This window comes from Engystomops pustulosus, chromosome 1 (assembly GCF_040894005.1).
Source record: "Engystomops pustulosus chromosome 1, aEngPut4.maternal, whole genome shotgun sequence".
In the NCBI taxonomy this organism is placed as follows: domain Eukaryota; kingdom Metazoa; phylum Chordata; class Amphibia; order Anura; family Leptodactylidae; genus Engystomops; species Engystomops pustulosus.
The window spans coordinates 173,374,376-173,389,326 of record NC_092411.1 but is presented as its reverse complement, the minus strand read 5'-3'; the positions used below and the strand labels follow the sequence as shown (position 1 = coordinate 173,389,326).

The window sequence follows — 14,951 nt, the reverse complement described above, 5'->3', positions numbered from 1 at the left end:
GCTGCTGTCAACGGCCATTCTAAGCTGAATGGGCCTGCTCTCGTCAGATCGCAGCAGCAATGCAGCTTAAGGCTTGGCAAGTACCAGCATGGGAGACTGGCTGTGAATCCCAAGTTCCATTGACCTTTTTGAACCTGAAAATTGTGTTAGTTTCTCTGTCAAAGATGGTAAAAGAAGGTTCAAATTGAACAGCTGCTGTCAACGGCCATTCTAAGCTGAATGTGCCTGCTCTCGTCAGATCGCAGCAGCAATGCAGCTTAAGGCTTGGCAAGTACCAGCATGGGAGACTGGCTGGGAATCCCAAGTTCCGTTGACCTTTTTGAACCTGAAAATTGTGTTAGTTTCTCTATGAGATAGTAAAAGAAGGTTCAAATTGAACAGCTGCTGTCAACGGCCATTCTAAGCTGAATGTGCCTGCTCTCGTCAGATCGCAGCAGCAATGCAGCTTAAGGCTTGGCAAGTACCAGCATGGGAGACTGTCTGGGAATCCCAAGTTCCGTTGACCTTTTTGAACCTGAAAATTGTGTTAGTTTCTCTGTCAAAGATGGTAAAAGAAGGTTCAAATTGAACAGCTGCTGTCAACGGCCATTCTAAGCTGAATGTGCCTGCTCTCGTCAGATCGCAGCAGCAATGCAGCTTAAGGCTTGGCAAGTACCAGAATGGGAGACTGGCTGGGAATCCCAAGTTCCGTTGACCTTTTTGAACCTGAAAATTGTGTTAGTTTCTCTATGAGATAGTAAAAGAAGGTTCAAATTGAACAGCTGCTGTCAACGGCCATTCTAAGCTGAATGTGCCTGCTCTCATCAGATCGCAGCGGCAATGCAGCTTAAGGCTTGGCAAGTACCAGCATGGGAGACTGGCTGGGAATCCCAAGTTCCGTTGACCTTTTTGAACCTGAAAATTGTGTTAGTTTCTCTGTCAAAGATGGTAAAAGAAGGTTCAAATTGAACAGCTGCTGTCAACGGCCATTCTAAGCTGAATGTGCCTGCTCTCGTCAGATCGCAGCAGCAATGCAGCTTAAGGCTTGGCAAGTACCAGCATGGGAGACTGGCTGGGAATCCCAAGTTCCGTTGACCTTTTTGAACCTGAAAATTGTGTTAGTTTCTCTATGAGATAGTAAAAGAAGGTTCAAATTGAACAGCTGCTGTCAACGGCCATTCTAAGCTGAATGTGCCTGCTCTCGTCAGATCGCAGCAGCAATGCAGCTTATGGCTTGGCAAGTACCGGAATGGGAGACTGGCTGGGAATCCCAAGTTCCGTTGACCTTTTTGAACCTGAAAATTGTATTAGTTTCTCTGTCAAAGATGGTAAAAGAAGGTTCAAATTGAACAGCTGCTGTCAACGGCCATTCTAAGCTGAATGTGCCTGCTCTCGTCAGATCGCAGCAGCAATGCAGCTTAAGGCTTGGCAAGTACCAGCATGGGAGACTGGCTGGGAATCCCAAGTTCCGTTGACCTTTTTGAACCTGAAAATTGTGTTAGTTTCTAGTAAAAGAAGGTTCAAATTGAACAGCTGCTGTCAACGGCCATTCTAAGCTGAATGTGCCTGCTCTCATCAGATCGCAGCAGCAATGCAGCTTAAGGCTTGGCAAGTACCAGCATGGGAGACTGGCTGGGAATCCCAAGTTCCGTTGACCTTTTTGAACCTGAAAATTGTGTTAGTTTCTCTGTCAAAGATGGTAAAAGAAGGTTCAAATTGAACAGCTGCTGTCAACGGCCATTCTAAGCTGAATGTGCCTGCTCTCATCAGATTGCAGCAGCAATGCAGCTTAAGGCTTGGCAAGTACCAGCATGGGAGACTTGCTGGGAATCCCAAGTTCCGTTGACCTTTTTGAACCTGAAAGTTGTGTTAGTTTCTCTATGAGATAGTAAAAGAAGGTTCAAATTGAACAGCTGCTGTCAATGGCCATTCTAAGCTGAATGTGCCTGCTCTCGCCAGATCGCAGCAGCAATGCAGCTTAAAGCTTGGCAAGTACCAGAATGGGAGACTGGCTGGGAATCCCAAGTTCCGTTGACCTTTTTGAACCTGAAAATTGTGTTAGTTTCTCTGTCAAAGATGGTAAAAGAAGGTTCAAATTGAACAGCTGCTGTCAACGGCCATTCTAAGCTGAATGTGCCTGCTCTCGTCAGATTGCAGCAGCAATGCAGCTTAAGGCTTGGCAAGTACCAGCATGGGAGACTGGCTGGGAATCCCAAGTTCCGTTGACCTTTTTGAACCTGAAAATTGTGTTAGTTTCTCTATGAGATAGTAAAAGAAGGTTCAAATTGAACAGCTGCTGTCAACGGCCATTCTAAGCTGAATGTGCCTGCTCTCGTCAGATCGCAGCAGCAATGCAGCTTAAGGCTTGGCAAGTACCAGCATGGGAGACTGTCTGGGAATCCCAAGTTCCGTTGACCTTTTTGAACCTGAAAATTGTGTTACTTTCTCTGTCAAAGATGGTAAAAGAAGGTTCAAATTGAACAGCTGCTGTCAACGGCCATTCTAAGCTGAATGTGCCTGCTCTCGTCAGATCGCAGCAGCAATGCAGCTTAAGGCTTGGCAAGTACCAGAATGGGAGACTGGCTGGGAATCCCAAGTTCCGTTGACCTTTTTGAACCTGAAAATTGTGTTAGTTTCTCTATGAGATAGTAAAAGAAGGTTCAAATTGAACAGCTGCTGTCAACGGCCATTCTAAGCTGAATGTGCCTGCTCTCATCAGATCGCAGCGGCAATGCAGCTTAAGGCTTGGCAAGTACCAGCATGGGAGACTGGCTGGGAATCCCAAGTTCCGTTGACCTTTTTGAACCTGAAAATTGTGTTAGTTTCTCTGTCAAAGATGGTAAAAGAAGGTTCAAATTGAACAGCTGCTGTCAACGGCCATTCTAAGCTGAATGTGCCTGCTCTCGTCAGATCGCAGCAGCAATGCAGCTTAAGGCTTGGCAAGTACCAGCATGGGAGACTGGCTGGGAATCCCAAGTTCCGTTGACCTTTTTGAACCTGAAAATTGTGTTAGTTTCTAGTAAAAGAAGGTTCAAATTGAACAGCTGCTGTCAACGGCCATTCTAAGCTGAATGTGCCTGCTCTCATCAGATCGCAGCAGCAATGCAGCTTAAGGCTTGGCAAGTACCAGCATGGGAGACTGGCTGGGAATCCCAAGTTCCGTTGACCTTTTTGAACCTGAAAATTGTGTTAGTTTCTCTGTCAAAGATGGTAAAAGAAGGTTCAAATTGAACAGCTGCTGTCAACGGCCATTCTAAGCTGAATGTGCCTGCTCTCATCAGATTGCAGCAGCAATGCAGCTTAAGGCTTGGCAAGTACCAGCATGGGAGACTGGCTGGGAATCCCAAGTTCCGTTGACCTTTTTGAACCTGAAAGTTGTGTTAGTTTCTCTATGAGATAGTAAAAGAAGGTTCAAATTGAACAGCTGCTGTCAATGGCCATTCTAAGCTGAATGTGCCTGCTCTCGCCAGATCGCAGCAGCAATGCAGCTTAAAGCTTGGCAAGTACCAGAATGGGAGACTGGCTGGGAATCCCAAGTTCCGTTGACCTTTTTGAACCTGAAAATTGTGTTAGTTTCTCTGTCAAAGATGGTAAAAGAAGGTTCAAATTGAACAGCTGCTGTCAACGGCCATTCTAAGCTGAATGTGCCTGCTCTCGTCAGATTGCAGCAGCAATGCAGCTTAAGGCTTGGCAAGTACCAGCATGGGAGACTGGCTGGGAATCCCAAGTTCCGTTGACCTTTTTGAACCTGAAAATTGTGTTAGTTTCTCTATGAGATAGTAAAAGAAGGTTCAAATTGAACAGCTGCTGTCAACGGCCATTCTAAGCTGAATGTGCCTGCTCTCGTCAGATCGCAGCAGCAATGCAGCTTAAGGCTTGGCAAGTACCAGCATGGGAGACTGTCTGGGAATCCCAAGTTCCGTTGACCTTTTTGAACCTGAAAATTGTGTTACTTTCTCTGTCAAAGATGGTAAAAGAAGGTTCAAATTGAACAGCTGCTGTCAACGGCCATTCTAAGCTGAATGTGCCTGCTCTCGTCAGATCGCAGCAGCAATGCAGCTTAAGGCTTGGCAAGTACCAGAATGGGAGACTGGCTGGGAATCCCAAGTTCCGTTGACCTTTTTGAACCTGAAAATTGTGTTAGTTTCTCTATGAGATAGTAAAAGAAGGTTCAAATTGAACAGCTGCTGTCAACGGCCATTCTAAGCTGAATGTGCCTGCTCTCATCAGATCGCAGCGGCAATGCAGCTTAAGGCTTGGCAAGTACCAGCATGGGAGACTGGCTGGGAATCCCAAGTTCCGTTGACCTTTTTGAACCTGAAAATTGTGTTAGTTTCTCTGTCAAAGATGGTAAAAGAAGGTTCAAATTGAACAGCTGCTGTCAACGGCCATTCTAAGCTGAATGTGCCTGCTCTCGTCAGATCGCAGCAGCAATGCAGCTTAAGGCTTGGCAAGTACCAGCATGGGAGACTGTCTGGGAATCCCAAGTTCCGTTGACCTTTTTGAACCTGAAAATTGTGTTACTTTCTCTGTCAAAGATGGTAAAAGAAGGTTCAAATTGAACAGCTGCTGTCAACGGCCATTCTAAGCTGAATGTGCCTGCTCTCGTCAGATCGCAGCAGCAATGCAGCTTAAGGCTTGGCAAGTACCAGAATGGGAGACTGGCTGGGAATCCCAAGTTCCGTTGACCTTTTTGAACCTGAAAATTGTGTTAGTTTCTCTATGAGATAGTAAAAGAAGGTTCAAATTGAACAGCTGCTGTCAACGGCCATTCTAAGCTGAATGTGCCTGCTCTCATCAGATCGCAGCGGCAATGCAGCTTAAGGCTTGGCAAGTACCAGCATGGGAGACTGGCTGGGAATCCCAAGTTCCGTTGACCTTTTTGAACCTGAAAATTGTGTTAGTTTCTCTGTCAAAGATGGTAAAAGAAGGTTCAAATTGAACAGCTGCTGTCAACGGCCATTCTAAGCTGAATGTGCCTGCTCTCGTCAGATCGCAGCAGCAATGCAGCTTAAGGCTTGGCAAGTACCAGCATGGGAGACTGGCTGGGAATCCCAAGTTCCGTTGACCTTTTTGAACCTGAAAATTGTGTTAGTTTCTCTATGAGATAGTAAAAGAAGGTTCAAATTGAACAGCTGCTGTCAACGGCCATTCTAAGCTGAATGTGCCTGCTCTCGTCAGATCGCAGCAGCAATGCAGCTTATGGCTTGGCAAGTACCGGAATGGGAGACTGGCTGGGAATCCCAAGTTCCGTTGACCTTTTTGAACCTGAAAATTGTATTAGTTTCTCTGTCAAAGATGGTAAAAGAAGGTTCAAATTGAACAGCTTCTGTCAACGGCCATTCTAAGCTGAATGTGCCTGCTCTCGTCAGATCGCAGCAGCAATGCAGCTTAAGGCTTGGCAAGTACCAGCATGGGAGACTGGCTGGGAATCCCAAGTTCCGTTGACCTTTTTGAACCTGAAAATTGTGTTAGTTTCTCTATGAGATAGTAAAAGAAGGTTCAAATTGAACAGCTGCTGTCAACGGCCATTCTAAGCTGAATGTGCCTGCTCTCGTCAGATTGCATCAGCAATGCAGCTTAAGGCTTGGCAAGTACCAGCATGGGAGACTGGCTGGGAATCCCAAGTTCCGTTGACCTTTTTGAACCTGAAAATTGTGTTAGTTTCTCTATGAGATAGTAAAAGAAGGTTCAAATTGAACAGCTGCTGTCAACGGCCATTCTAAGCTGAATGTGCCTGCTCTCGTCAGATCGCAGCAGCAATGCAGCTTAAGGCTTGGCAAGTACCAGAATGGGAGACTGGCTGGGAATCCCAAGTTCCATTGACCTTTTTGAACCTGAAAATTGTGTTAGTTTCTCTATGAGATAGTAAAAGAAGGTTCAAATTGAACAGCTGCTGTCAACGGCCATTCTAAGCTGAATGTGCCTGCTCTCATCAGATCGCAGCAGCAATGCAGCTTAAGGCTTGGCAAGTACCAGCATGGGAGACTGTCTGGGAATCCCAAGTTCCGTTGACCTTTTTGAACCTGAAAATTGTGTTAGTTTCTCTGTCAAAGATGGTAAAAGAAGGTTCAAATTGAACAGCTGCTGTCAACGGCCATTCTAAGCTGAATGTGCCTGCTCTCGTCAGATCGCAGCAGCAATGCAGCTTAAGGCTTGGCAAGTACCAGAATGGGAGACTGGCTGGGAATCCCAAGTTCCGTTGACCTTTTTGAACCTGAAAATTGTGTTAGTTTCTCTATGAGATAGTAAAAGAAGGTTCAAATTGAACAGCTGCTGTCAACGGCCATTCTAAGCTGAATGTGCCTGCTCTCGTTAGATCGCAGCAGCAATGCAGCTTAAGGCTTGGCAAGTACCAGCATGGGAGACTGGCTGGGAATCCCAAGTTCCGTTGACCTTTTTGAACCTGAAAATTGTGTTAGTTTCTCTATGAGATAGTAAAAGAAGGTTCAAATTGAACAGCTGCTGTCAACGGCCATTCTAAGCTGAATGTGCCTGCTCTCGTCAGATCGCAGCAGCAATGCAGCTTAAGGCTTGGCAAGTACCAGAATGGGAGACTGGCTGGGAATCCCAAGTTCCGTTGACCTTTTTGAACCTGAAAATTGTATTAGTTTCTCTGTCGAAGATGGTAAAAGAAGGTTCAAATTGAACAGCTGCTGTCAACGGCCATTCTAAGCTGAATGTGCCTGCTCTCGTCAGATCGCAGCAGCAATGCAGCTTAAGGCTTGGCAAGTACCAGCATGGGAGACTGGCTGGGAATCCCAAGTTCCGTTGACCTTTTTGAACCTGAAAATTGTGTTAGTTTCTCTATGAGATAGTAAAAGAAGGTTCAAATTGAACAGCTGCTGTCAACGGCCATTCTAAGCTGAATGTGCCTGCTCTCGTCAGATTGCAGCAGCAATGCAGCTTAAGGCTTGGCAAGTACCAGCATGGGAGACTGGCTGGGAATCCCAAGTTCCGTTGACCTTTTTGAACCTGAAAATTGTGTTAGTTTCTCTATGAGATAGTAAAAGAAGGTTCAAATTGAACAGCTGCTGTCAACGGCCATTCTAAGCTGAATGTGCCTGCTCTCGTCAGATCGCAGCAGCAATGCAGCTTAAGGCTTGGCAAGTACCAGAATGGGAGACTGGCTGGGAATCCCAAGTTCCGTTGACCTTTTTGAACCTGAAAATTGTGTTAGTTTCTCTATGAGATAGTAAAAGAAGGTTCAAATTGAACAGCTGCTGTCAACGGCCATTCTAAGCTGAATGTGCCTGCTCTCGTCAGATCGCAGCAGCAATGCAGCTTAAGGCTTGGCAAGTACCAGCATGGGAGACTGTCTGGGAATCCCAAGTTCCGTTGACCTTTTTGAACCTGAAAATTGTGTTAGTTTCTCTGTCAAAGATGGTAAAAGAAGGTTCAAATTGAACAGCTGCTGTCAACGGCCATTCTAAGCTGAATGTGCCTGCTCTCGTCAGATCGCAGCAGCAATGCAGCTTAAGGCTTGGCAAGTACCAGAATGGGAGACTGGCTGGGAATCCCAAGTTCCGTTGACCTTTTTGAACCTGAAAATTGTGTTAGTTTCTCTATGAGATAGTAAAAGAAGGTTCAAATTGAACAGCTGCTGTCAACGGCCATTCTAAGCTGAATGTGCCTGCTCTCATCAGATCGCAGCGGCAATGCAGCTTAAGGCTTGGCAAGTACCAGCATGGGAGACTGGCTGGGAATCCCAAGTTCCGTTGACCTTTTTGAACCTGAAAATTGTGTTAGTTTCTCTGTCAAAGATGGTAAAAGAAGGTTCAAATTGAACAGCTGCTGTCAACGGCCATTCTAAGCTGAATGTGCCTGCTCTCGTCAGATCGCAGCAGCAATGCAGCTTAAGGCTTGGCAAGTACCAGAATGGGAGACTGGCTGGGAATCCCAAGTTCCGTTGACCTTTTTGAACCTGAAAATTGTGTTAGTTTCTCTATGAGATAGTAAAAGAAGGTTCAAATTGAACAGCTGCTGTCAACGGCCATTCTAAGCTGACTGTGCCTGCTCTCGTCAGATCGCAGCAGCAATGCAGCGTATGGCTTGGCAAGTACCGGAATGGGAGACTGGCTGGGAATCCCAAGTTCCGTTGACCTTTTTGAACCTGAAAATTGTATTAGTTTCTCTGTCAAAGATGGTAAAAGAAGGTTCAAATTGAACAGCTGCTGTCAACGGCCATTCTAAGCTGAATGTGCCTGCTCTCGTCAGATCGCAGCAGCAATGCAGCTTAAGGCTTGGCAAGTACCAGCATGGGAGACTGGCTGGGAATCCCAAGTTCCGTTGACCTTTTTGAACCTGAAAATTGTGTTAGTTTCTCTATGAGATAGTAAAAGAAGGTTCAAATTGAACAGCTGCTGTCAACGGCCATTCTAAGCTGAATGTGCCTGCTCTCGTCAGATCGCAGCAGCAATGCAGCTTAAGGCTTGGCAAGTACCAGCATGGGAGACTGTCTGGGAATCCCAAGTTCCGTTGACCTTTTTGAACCTGAAAATTGTGTTAGTTTCTCTGTCAAAGATGGTAAAAGAAGGTTCAAATTGAACAGCTGCTGTCAACGGCCATTCTAAGCTGAATGTGCCTGCTCTCGTCAGATCGCAGCAGCAATGCAGCTTAAGGCTTGGCAAGTACCAGAATGGGAGACTGGCTGGGAATCCCAAGTTCCGTTGACCTTTTTGAACCTGAAAATTGTGTTAGTTTCTCTATGAGATAGTAAAAGAAGGTTCAAATTGAACAGCTGCTGTCAACGGCCATTCTAAGCTGAATGTGCCTGCTCTCATCAGATCGCAGCGGCAATGCAGCTTAAGGTTTGGCAAGTACCAGCATGGGAGACTGGCTGGGAATCCCAAGTTCCGTTGACCTTTTTGAACCTGAAAATTGTGTTAGTTTCTCTGTCAAAGATGGTAAAAGAAGGTTCAAATTGAACAGCTGCTGTCAACGGCCATTCTAAGCTGAATGTGCCTGCTCTCGTCAGATCGCAGCAGCAATGCAGCTTAAGGCTTGGCAAGTACCAGCATGGGAGACTGGCTGGGAATCCCAAGTTCCGTTGACCTTTTTGAACCTGAAAATTGTGTTAGTTTCTCTATGAGATAGTAAAAGAAGGTTCAAATTGAACAGCTGCTGTCAACGGCCATTCTAAGCTGAATGTGCCTGCTCTCATCAGATCGCAGCAGCAATGCAGCTTATGGCTTGGCAAGTACCGGAATGGGAGACTGGCTGGGAATCCCAAGTTCCGTTGACCTTTTTGAACCTGAAAATTGTATTAGTTTCTCTGTCGAAGATGGTAAAAGAAGGTTCAAATTGAACAGCTGCTGTCAACGGCCATTCTAAGCTGAATGTGCCTGCTCTCGTCAGATCGCAGCAGCAATGCAGCTTAAGGCTTGGCAAGTACCAGCATGGGAGACTGGCTGGGAATCCCAAGTTCCGTTGACCTTTTTGAACCTGAAAATTGTGTTAGTTTCTCTATGAGATAGTAAAAGAAGGTTCAAATTGAACAGCTGCTGTCAACGGCCATTCTAAGCTGAATGTGCCTGCTCTCGTCAGATTGCAGCAGCAATGCAGCTTAAGGCTTGGCAAGTACCAGCATGGGAGACTGGCTGGGAATCCCAAGTTCCGTTGACCTTTTTGAACCTGAAAATTGTGTTAGTTTCTCTATGAGATAGTAAAAGAAGGTTCAAATTGAACAGCTGCTGTCAACGGCCATTCTAAGCTGAATGTGCCTGCTCTCGTCAGATCGCAGCAGCAATGCAGCTTAAGGCTTGGCAAGTACCAGAATGGGAGACTGGCTGGGAATCCCAAGTTCCGTTGACCTTTTTGAACCTGAAAATTTTGTTAGTTTCTCTATGAGATAGTAAAAGAAGGTTCAAATTGAACAGCTGCTGTCAACGGCCATTCTAAGCTGAATGTGCCTGCTCTCGTCAGATCGCAGCAGCAATGCAGCTTAAGGCTTGGCAAGTACCAGCATGGGAGACTGTCTGGGAATCCCAAGTTCCGTTGACCTTTTTGAACCTGAAAATTGTGTTAGTTTCTCTGTCAAAGATGGTAAAAGAAGGTTCAAATTGAACAGCTGCTGTCAACGGCCATTCTAAGCTGAATGTGCCTGCTCTCGTCAGATCGCAGCAGCAATGCAGCTTAAGGCTTGGCAAGTACCAGAATGGGAGACTGGCTGGGAATCCCAAGTTCCGTTGACCTTTTTGAACCTGAAAATTGTGTTAGTTTCTCTATGAGATAGTAAAAGAAGGTTCAAATTGAACAGCTGCTGTCAACGGCCATTCTAAGCTGAATGTGCCTGCTCTCATCAGATCGCAGCGGCAATGCAGCTTAAGGCTTGGCAAGTACCAGCATGGGAGACTGGCTGGGAATCCCAAGTTCCGTTGACCTTTTTGAACCTGAAAATTGTGTTAGTTTCTCTGTCAAAGATGGTAAAAGAAGGTTCAAATTGAACAGCTGCTGTCAACGGCCATTCTAAGCTGAATGTGCCTGCTCTCGTCAGATCGCAGCAGCAATGCAGCTTAAGGCTTGGCAAGTACCAGAATGGGAGACTGGCTGGGAATCCCAAGTTCCGTTGACCTTTTTGAACCTGAAAATTGTGTTAGTTTCTCTATGAGATAGTAAAAGAAGGTTCAAATTGAACAGCTGCTGTCAACGGCCATTCTAAGCTGACTGTGCCTGCTCTCGTCAGATCGCAGCAGCAATGCAGCGTATGGCTTGGCAAGTACCGGAATGGGAGACTGGCTGGGAATCCCAAGTTCCGTTGACCTTTTTGAACCTGAAAATTGTATTAGTTTCTCTGTCAAAGATGGTAAAAGAAGGTTCAAATTGAACAGCTGCTGTCAACGGCCATTCTAAGCTGAATGTGCCTGCTCTCGTCAGATCGCAGCAGCAATGCAGCTTAAGGCTTGGCAAGTACCAGCATGGGAGACTGGCTGGGAATCCCAAGTTCCGTTGACCTTTTTGAACCTGAAAATTGTGTTAGTTTCTCTATGAGATAGTAAAAGAAGGTTCAAATTGAACAGCTGCTGTCAACGGCCATTCTAAGCTGAATGTGCCTGCTCTCGTCAGATTGCAGCAGCAATGCAGCTTAAGGCTTGGCAAGTACCAGCATGGGAGACTGGCTGGGAATCCCAAGTTCCGTTGACCTTTTTGAACCTGAAAATTGTGTTAGTTTCTCTATGAGATAGTAAAATAAGGTTCAAATTGAACAGCTGCTGTCAACGGCCATTCTAAGCTGAATGTGCCTGCTCTCGTCAGATCGCAGCAGCAATGCAGCTTAAGGCTTGGCAAGTACCAGAATGGGAGACTGGCTGGGAATCCCAAGTTCCATTGACCTTTTTGAACCTGAAAATTGTGTTAGTTTCTCTATGAGATAGTAAAAGAAGGTTCAAATTGAACAGCTGCTGTCAACGGCCATTCTAAGCTGAATGTGCCTGCTCTCATCAGATAGCAGCAGCAATGCAGCTTAAGGCTTGGCAAGTACCAGCATGGGAGACTGGCTGGGAATCCCAAGTTCCGTTGACCTTTTTGAACCTGAAAATTGTGTTAGTTTCTCTGTCAAAGATGGTAAAAGAAGGTTCAAATTGAACAGCTGCTGTCAACGGCCATTCTAAGCTGAATGGGCCTGCTCTCGTCAGATCGCAGCAGCAATGCAGCTTAAGGCTTGGCAAGTACCAGCATGGGAGACTGGCTGGGAATCCCAAGTTCCGTTGACCTTTTTGAACCTGAAAATTGTGTTAGTTTCTCTATGAGATAGTAAAAGAAGGTTCAAATTGAACAGCTGCTGTCAACGGCCATTCTAAGCTGAATGTGCCTGCTCTCGTCAGATCGCAGCAGCAATGCAGCTTAAGGCTTGGCAAGTACCAGAATGGGAGACTGGCTGGGAATCCCAAGTTCCGTTGACCTTTTTGAACCTGAAAATTGTGTTAGTTTCTCTATGAGATAGTAAAAGAAGGTTCAAATTGAACAGCTGCTGTCAACGGCCATTCTAAGCTGAATGTGCCTGCTCTCATCAGATCGCAGCGGCAATGCAGCTTAAGGCTTGGCAAGTACCAGCATGGGAGACTGGCTGGGAATCCCAAGTTCCGTTGACCTTTTTGAACCTGAAAATTGTGTTAGTTTCTCTGTCAAAGATGGTAAAAGAAGGTTCAAATTGAACAGCTGCTGTCAACGGCCATTCTAAGCTGAATGTGCCTGCTCTCGTCAGATCGCAGCAGCAATGCAGCTTAAGGCTTGGCAAGTACCAGCATGGGAGACTGGCTGGGAATCCCAAGTTCCGTTGACCTTTTTGAACCTGAAAATTGTGTTAGTTTCTCTATGAGATAGTAAAAGAAGGTTCAAATTGAACAGCTGCTGTCAACGGCCATTCTAAGCTGAATGTGCCTGCTCTCGTCAGATCGCAGCAGCAATGCAGCTTATGGCTTGGCAAGTACCGGAATGGGAGACTGGCTGGGAATCCCAAGTTCCGTTGACCTTTTTGAACCTGAAAATTGTATTAGTTTCTCTGTCGAAGATGGTAAAAGAAGGTTCAAATTGAACAGCTGCTGTCAACGGCCATTCTACGCTGAATGTGCCTGCTCTCGTCAGATCGCAGCAGCAATGCAGCTTAAGGCTTGGCAAGTACCAGCATGGGAGACTGGCTGGGAATCCCAAGTTCCGTTGACCTTTTTGAACCTGAAAATTGTGTTAGTTTCTCTATGAGATAGTAAAAGAAGGTTCAAATTGAACAGCTGCTGTCAACGGCCATTCTAAGCTGAATGTGCCTGCTCTCGTCAGATTGCAGCAGCAATGCAGCTTAAGGCTTGGCAAGTACCAGCATGGGAGACTGGCTGGGAATCCCAAGTTCCGTTGACCTTTTTGAACCTGAAAATTGTGTTAGTTTCTCTATGAGATAGTAAAAGAAGGTTCAAATTGAACAGCTGCTGTCAACGGCCATTCTAAGCTGAATGTGCCTGCTCTCGTCAGATCGCAGCAGCAATGCAGCTTAAGGCTTGGCAAGTACCAGAATGGGAGACTGGCTGGGAATCCCAAGTTCCGTTGACCTTTTTGAACCTGAAAATTTTGTTAGTTTCTCTATGAGATAGTAAAAGAAGGTTCAAATTGAACAGCTGCTGTCAACGGCCATTCTAAGCTGAATGTGCCTGCTCTCGTCAGATCGCAGCAGCAATGCAGCTTAAGGCTTGGCAAGTACCAGCATGGGAGACTGTCTGGGAATCCCAAGTTCCGTTGACCTTTTTGAACCTGAAAATTGTGTTAGTTTCTCTGTCAAAGATGGTAAAAGAAGGTTCAAATTGAACAGCTGCTGTCAACGGCCATTCTAAGCTGAATGTGCCTGCTCTCGTCAGATCGCAGCAGCAATGCAGCTTAAGGCTTGGCAAGTACCAGAATGGGAGACTGGCTGGGAATCCCAAGTTCCGTTGACCTTTTTGAACCTGAAAATTGTGTTAGTTTCTCTATGAGATAGTAAAAGAAGGTTCAAATTGAACAGCTGCTGTCAACGGCCATTCTAAGCTGAATGTGCCTGCTCTCATCAGATCGCAGCGGCAATGCAGCTTAAGGCTTGGCAAGTACCAGCATGGGAGACTGGCTGGGAATCCCAAGTTCCGTTGACCTTTTTGAACCTGAAAATTGTGTTAGTTTCTCTGTCAAAGATGGTAAAAGAAGGTTCAAATTGAACAGCTGCTGTCAACGGCCATTCTAAGCTGAATGTGCCTGCTCTCGTCAGATCGCAGCAGCAATGCAGCTTAAGGCTTGGCAAGTACCAGAATGGGAGACTGGCTGGGAATCCCAAGTTCCGTTGACCTTTTTGAACCTGAAAATTGTGTTAGTTTCTCTATGAGATAGTAAAAGAAGGTTCAAATTGAACAGCTGCTGTCAACGGCCATTCTAAGCTGAATGTGCCTGCTCTCATCAGATCGCAGCGGCAATGCAGCTTAAGGCTTGGCAAGTACCAGCATGGGAGACTGGCTGGGAATCCCAAGTTCCGTTGACCTTTTTGAACCTGAAAATTGTGTTAGTTTCTCTGTCAAAGATGGTAAAAGAAGGTTCAAATTGAACAGCTGCTGTCAACGGCCATTCTAAGCTGAATGTGCCTGCTCTCGTCAGATCGCAGCAGCAATGCAGCTTAAGGCTTGGCAAGTACCAGCATGGGAGACTGGCTGGGAATCCCAAGTTCCGTTGACCTTTTTGAACCTGAAAATTGTGTTAGTTTCTCTATGAGATAGTAAAAGAAGGTTCAAATTGAACAGCTGCTGTCAACGGCCATTCTAAGCTGAATGTGCCTGCTCTCATCAGATCGCAGCGGCAATGCAGCTTAAGGCTTGGCAAGTACCAGCATGGGAGACTGGCTGGGAATCCCAAGTTCCGTTGACCTTTTTGAACCTGAAAATTGTGTTAGTTTCTCTGTCAAAGATGGTAAAAGAAGGTTCAAATTGAACAGCTGCTGTCAACGGCCATTCTAAGCTGAATGTGCCTGCTCTCGTCAGATCGCAGCAGCAATGCAGCTTAAGGCTTGGCAAGTACCAGCATGGGAGACTGGCTGGGAATCCCAAGTTCCGTTGACCTTTTTGAACCTGAAAATTGTGTTAGTTTCTCTATGAGATAGTAAAAGAAGGTTCAAATTGAACAGCTGCTGTCAACGGCCATTCTAAGCTGAATGTGCCTGCTCTCGTCAGATCGCAGCAGCAATGCAGCTTATGGCTTGGCAAGTACCGGAATGGGAGACTGGCTGGGAATCCCAAGTTCCGTTGACCTTTTTGAACCTGAAAATTGTATTAGTTTGTTTTGTCGAAGATGGTAAAAGAAGGTTCAAATTGAACAGCTGCTGTCAACGGCCATTCTAAGCTGAATGTGCCTGCTCTCGTCAGATCGCAGCAGCAATGCAGCTTAAGGCTTGGCAAGTACCAGCATGGGAGACTGGCTGGGAATCCCAAGTTCCGTTGACCTTTTTGAACCTGAAAATTGTGTTAGTTTCTCTA

General features: G+C 45.9%; 77 pseudogenes; all 77 read left to right on the top strand.

Annotated features, from left to right (window-relative positions):
• Positions 1-197: 197 nt before the first annotated feature.
• Positions 198-316, top strand: LOC140093757 (5S ribosomal RNA; annotated as a pseudogene).
• A 70-nt stretch (positions 317-386) lies between these two features.
• Positions 387-505, top strand: LOC140094895 (5S ribosomal RNA; annotated as a pseudogene).
• Positions 506-577: 72 nt separating this feature from the next.
• Positions 578-696, top strand: LOC140112856 (5S ribosomal RNA; annotated as a pseudogene).
• A 70-nt stretch (positions 697-766) lies between these two features.
• LOC140101039 (5S ribosomal RNA) lies at positions 767-885 on the top strand (annotated as a pseudogene).
• Positions 886-957: 72 nt separating this feature from the next.
• LOC140093746 (5S ribosomal RNA) lies at positions 958-1,076 on the top strand (annotated as a pseudogene).
• A 70-nt stretch (positions 1,077-1,146) lies between these two features.
• LOC140101880 (5S ribosomal RNA) lies at positions 1,147-1,265 on the top strand (annotated as a pseudogene).
• A 72-nt stretch (positions 1,266-1,337) lies between these two features.
• LOC140093735 (5S ribosomal RNA) lies at positions 1,338-1,456 on the top strand (annotated as a pseudogene).
• A 61-nt stretch (positions 1,457-1,517) lies between these two features.
• Positions 1,518-1,636, top strand: LOC140104725 (5S ribosomal RNA; annotated as a pseudogene).
• Positions 1,637-1,708: 72 nt separating this feature from the next.
• Positions 1,709-1,827, top strand: LOC140097981 (5S ribosomal RNA; annotated as a pseudogene).
• A 70-nt stretch (positions 1,828-1,897) lies between these two features.
• LOC140113353 (5S ribosomal RNA) lies at positions 1,898-2,016 on the top strand (annotated as a pseudogene).
• Positions 2,017-2,088: 72 nt separating this feature from the next.
• Positions 2,089-2,207, top strand: LOC140104583 (5S ribosomal RNA; annotated as a pseudogene).
• Positions 2,208-2,277: 70 nt separating this feature from the next.
• Positions 2,278-2,396, top strand: LOC140094774 (5S ribosomal RNA; annotated as a pseudogene).
• A 72-nt stretch (positions 2,397-2,468) lies between these two features.
• On the top strand, positions 2,469-2,587 carry LOC140112845 (5S ribosomal RNA; annotated as a pseudogene).
• Positions 2,588-2,657: 70 nt separating this feature from the next.
• LOC140101027 (5S ribosomal RNA) lies at positions 2,658-2,776 on the top strand (annotated as a pseudogene).
• A 72-nt stretch (positions 2,777-2,848) lies between these two features.
• Positions 2,849-2,967, top strand: LOC140093723 (5S ribosomal RNA; annotated as a pseudogene).
• Positions 2,968-3,028: 61 nt separating this feature from the next.
• Positions 3,029-3,147, top strand: LOC140104666 (5S ribosomal RNA; annotated as a pseudogene).
• Positions 3,148-3,219: 72 nt separating this feature from the next.
• Positions 3,220-3,338, top strand: LOC140100474 (5S ribosomal RNA; annotated as a pseudogene).
• A 70-nt stretch (positions 3,339-3,408) lies between these two features.
• On the top strand, positions 3,409-3,527 carry LOC140113352 (5S ribosomal RNA; annotated as a pseudogene).
• A 72-nt stretch (positions 3,528-3,599) lies between these two features.
• On the top strand, positions 3,600-3,718 carry LOC140104579 (5S ribosomal RNA; annotated as a pseudogene).
• A 70-nt stretch (positions 3,719-3,788) lies between these two features.
• On the top strand, positions 3,789-3,907 carry LOC140094653 (5S ribosomal RNA; annotated as a pseudogene).
• Positions 3,908-3,979: 72 nt separating this feature from the next.
• Positions 3,980-4,098, top strand: LOC140112833 (5S ribosomal RNA; annotated as a pseudogene).
• Positions 4,099-4,168: 70 nt separating this feature from the next.
• On the top strand, positions 4,169-4,287 carry LOC140101016 (5S ribosomal RNA; annotated as a pseudogene).
• Positions 4,288-4,359: 72 nt separating this feature from the next.
• Positions 4,360-4,478, top strand: LOC140094531 (5S ribosomal RNA; annotated as a pseudogene).
• A 72-nt stretch (positions 4,479-4,550) lies between these two features.
• Positions 4,551-4,669, top strand: LOC140112820 (5S ribosomal RNA; annotated as a pseudogene).
• A 70-nt stretch (positions 4,670-4,739) lies between these two features.
• LOC140101005 (5S ribosomal RNA) lies at positions 4,740-4,858 on the top strand (annotated as a pseudogene).
• A 72-nt stretch (positions 4,859-4,930) lies between these two features.
• On the top strand, positions 4,931-5,049 carry LOC140093712 (5S ribosomal RNA; annotated as a pseudogene).
• A 70-nt stretch (positions 5,050-5,119) lies between these two features.
• On the top strand, positions 5,120-5,238 carry LOC140101869 (5S ribosomal RNA; annotated as a pseudogene).
• Positions 5,239-5,310: 72 nt separating this feature from the next.
• On the top strand, positions 5,311-5,429 carry LOC140093701 (5S ribosomal RNA; annotated as a pseudogene).
• Positions 5,430-5,499: 70 nt separating this feature from the next.
• LOC140113139 (5S ribosomal RNA) lies at positions 5,500-5,618 on the top strand (annotated as a pseudogene).
• Positions 5,619-5,688: 70 nt separating this feature from the next.
• On the top strand, positions 5,689-5,807 carry LOC140103485 (5S ribosomal RNA; annotated as a pseudogene).
• Positions 5,808-5,877: 70 nt separating this feature from the next.
• On the top strand, positions 5,878-5,996 carry LOC140090779 (5S ribosomal RNA; annotated as a pseudogene).
• A 72-nt stretch (positions 5,997-6,068) lies between these two features.
• Positions 6,069-6,187, top strand: LOC140112809 (5S ribosomal RNA; annotated as a pseudogene).
• A 70-nt stretch (positions 6,188-6,257) lies between these two features.
• LOC140096841 (5S ribosomal RNA) lies at positions 6,258-6,376 on the top strand (annotated as a pseudogene).
• A 70-nt stretch (positions 6,377-6,446) lies between these two features.
• LOC140112797 (5S ribosomal RNA) lies at positions 6,447-6,565 on the top strand (annotated as a pseudogene).
• Positions 6,566-6,637: 72 nt separating this feature from the next.
• On the top strand, positions 6,638-6,756 carry LOC140093690 (5S ribosomal RNA; annotated as a pseudogene).
• Positions 6,757-6,826: 70 nt separating this feature from the next.
• On the top strand, positions 6,827-6,945 carry LOC140104575 (5S ribosomal RNA; annotated as a pseudogene).
• A 70-nt stretch (positions 6,946-7,015) lies between these two features.
• LOC140112785 (5S ribosomal RNA) lies at positions 7,016-7,134 on the top strand (annotated as a pseudogene).
• A 70-nt stretch (positions 7,135-7,204) lies between these two features.
• On the top strand, positions 7,205-7,323 carry LOC140094398 (5S ribosomal RNA; annotated as a pseudogene).
• A 72-nt stretch (positions 7,324-7,395) lies between these two features.
• On the top strand, positions 7,396-7,514 carry LOC140112773 (5S ribosomal RNA; annotated as a pseudogene).
• Positions 7,515-7,584: 70 nt separating this feature from the next.
• Positions 7,585-7,703, top strand: LOC140100994 (5S ribosomal RNA; annotated as a pseudogene).
• A 72-nt stretch (positions 7,704-7,775) lies between these two features.
• Positions 7,776-7,894, top strand: LOC140112761 (5S ribosomal RNA; annotated as a pseudogene).
• A 70-nt stretch (positions 7,895-7,964) lies between these two features.
• LOC140113237 (5S ribosomal RNA) lies at positions 7,965-8,083 on the top strand (annotated as a pseudogene).
• Positions 8,084-8,155: 72 nt separating this feature from the next.
• On the top strand, positions 8,156-8,274 carry LOC140093679 (5S ribosomal RNA; annotated as a pseudogene).
• A 70-nt stretch (positions 8,275-8,344) lies between these two features.
• On the top strand, positions 8,345-8,463 carry LOC140094277 (5S ribosomal RNA; annotated as a pseudogene).
• Positions 8,464-8,535: 72 nt separating this feature from the next.
• On the top strand, positions 8,536-8,654 carry LOC140112749 (5S ribosomal RNA; annotated as a pseudogene).
• A 70-nt stretch (positions 8,655-8,724) lies between these two features.
• Positions 8,725-8,843, top strand: LOC140110291 (5S ribosomal RNA; annotated as a pseudogene).
• Positions 8,844-8,915: 72 nt separating this feature from the next.
• On the top strand, positions 8,916-9,034 carry LOC140093657 (5S ribosomal RNA; annotated as a pseudogene).
• Positions 9,035-9,104: 70 nt separating this feature from the next.
• Positions 9,105-9,223, top strand: LOC140097371 (5S ribosomal RNA; annotated as a pseudogene).
• A 72-nt stretch (positions 9,224-9,295) lies between these two features.
• On the top strand, positions 9,296-9,414 carry LOC140093646 (5S ribosomal RNA; annotated as a pseudogene).
• Positions 9,415-9,484: 70 nt separating this feature from the next.
• LOC140104569 (5S ribosomal RNA) lies at positions 9,485-9,603 on the top strand (annotated as a pseudogene).
• Positions 9,604-9,673: 70 nt separating this feature from the next.
• On the top strand, positions 9,674-9,792 carry LOC140112737 (5S ribosomal RNA; annotated as a pseudogene).
• Positions 9,793-9,862: 70 nt separating this feature from the next.
• LOC140094155 (5S ribosomal RNA) lies at positions 9,863-9,981 on the top strand (annotated as a pseudogene).
• A 72-nt stretch (positions 9,982-10,053) lies between these two features.
• LOC140112725 (5S ribosomal RNA) lies at positions 10,054-10,172 on the top strand (annotated as a pseudogene).
• A 70-nt stretch (positions 10,173-10,242) lies between these two features.
• Positions 10,243-10,361, top strand: LOC140100983 (5S ribosomal RNA; annotated as a pseudogene).
• Positions 10,362-10,433: 72 nt separating this feature from the next.
• LOC140112713 (5S ribosomal RNA) lies at positions 10,434-10,552 on the top strand (annotated as a pseudogene).
• A 70-nt stretch (positions 10,553-10,622) lies between these two features.
• LOC140113235 (5S ribosomal RNA) lies at positions 10,623-10,741 on the top strand (annotated as a pseudogene).
• Positions 10,742-10,813: 72 nt separating this feature from the next.
• Positions 10,814-10,932, top strand: LOC140093635 (5S ribosomal RNA; annotated as a pseudogene).
• A 70-nt stretch (positions 10,933-11,002) lies between these two features.
• On the top strand, positions 11,003-11,121 carry LOC140104564 (5S ribosomal RNA; annotated as a pseudogene).
• A 259-nt stretch (positions 11,122-11,380) lies between these two features.
• On the top strand, positions 11,381-11,499 carry LOC140103771 (5S ribosomal RNA; annotated as a pseudogene).
• Positions 11,500-11,571: 72 nt separating this feature from the next.
• On the top strand, positions 11,572-11,690 carry LOC140104021 (5S ribosomal RNA; annotated as a pseudogene).
• A 70-nt stretch (positions 11,691-11,760) lies between these two features.
• On the top strand, positions 11,761-11,879 carry LOC140112698 (5S ribosomal RNA; annotated as a pseudogene).
• Positions 11,880-11,949: 70 nt separating this feature from the next.
• Positions 11,950-12,068, top strand: LOC140100972 (5S ribosomal RNA; annotated as a pseudogene).
• A 72-nt stretch (positions 12,069-12,140) lies between these two features.
• LOC140093624 (5S ribosomal RNA) lies at positions 12,141-12,259 on the top strand (annotated as a pseudogene).
• A 70-nt stretch (positions 12,260-12,329) lies between these two features.
• Positions 12,330-12,448, top strand: LOC140101857 (5S ribosomal RNA; annotated as a pseudogene).
• A 72-nt stretch (positions 12,449-12,520) lies between these two features.
• On the top strand, positions 12,521-12,639 carry LOC140107531 (5S ribosomal RNA; annotated as a pseudogene).
• A 70-nt stretch (positions 12,640-12,709) lies between these two features.
• Positions 12,710-12,828, top strand: LOC140104554 (5S ribosomal RNA; annotated as a pseudogene).
• A 70-nt stretch (positions 12,829-12,898) lies between these two features.
• On the top strand, positions 12,899-13,017 carry LOC140112592 (5S ribosomal RNA; annotated as a pseudogene).
• A 70-nt stretch (positions 13,018-13,087) lies between these two features.
• Positions 13,088-13,206, top strand: LOC140094034 (5S ribosomal RNA; annotated as a pseudogene).
• Positions 13,207-13,278: 72 nt separating this feature from the next.
• On the top strand, positions 13,279-13,397 carry LOC140112508 (5S ribosomal RNA; annotated as a pseudogene).
• A 70-nt stretch (positions 13,398-13,467) lies between these two features.
• On the top strand, positions 13,468-13,586 carry LOC140100961 (5S ribosomal RNA; annotated as a pseudogene).
• A 72-nt stretch (positions 13,587-13,658) lies between these two features.
• LOC140112405 (5S ribosomal RNA) lies at positions 13,659-13,777 on the top strand (annotated as a pseudogene).
• Positions 13,778-13,847: 70 nt separating this feature from the next.
• On the top strand, positions 13,848-13,966 carry LOC140100950 (5S ribosomal RNA; annotated as a pseudogene).
• A 72-nt stretch (positions 13,967-14,038) lies between these two features.
• LOC140093613 (5S ribosomal RNA) lies at positions 14,039-14,157 on the top strand (annotated as a pseudogene).
• Positions 14,158-14,227: 70 nt separating this feature from the next.
• On the top strand, positions 14,228-14,346 carry LOC140100939 (5S ribosomal RNA; annotated as a pseudogene).
• Positions 14,347-14,418: 72 nt separating this feature from the next.
• LOC140093602 (5S ribosomal RNA) lies at positions 14,419-14,537 on the top strand (annotated as a pseudogene).
• A 70-nt stretch (positions 14,538-14,607) lies between these two features.
• On the top strand, positions 14,608-14,726 carry LOC140101835 (5S ribosomal RNA; annotated as a pseudogene).
• A 73-nt stretch (positions 14,727-14,799) lies between these two features.
• On the top strand, positions 14,800-14,918 carry LOC140093591 (5S ribosomal RNA; annotated as a pseudogene).
• Positions 14,919-14,951: the final 33 nt, after the last annotated feature.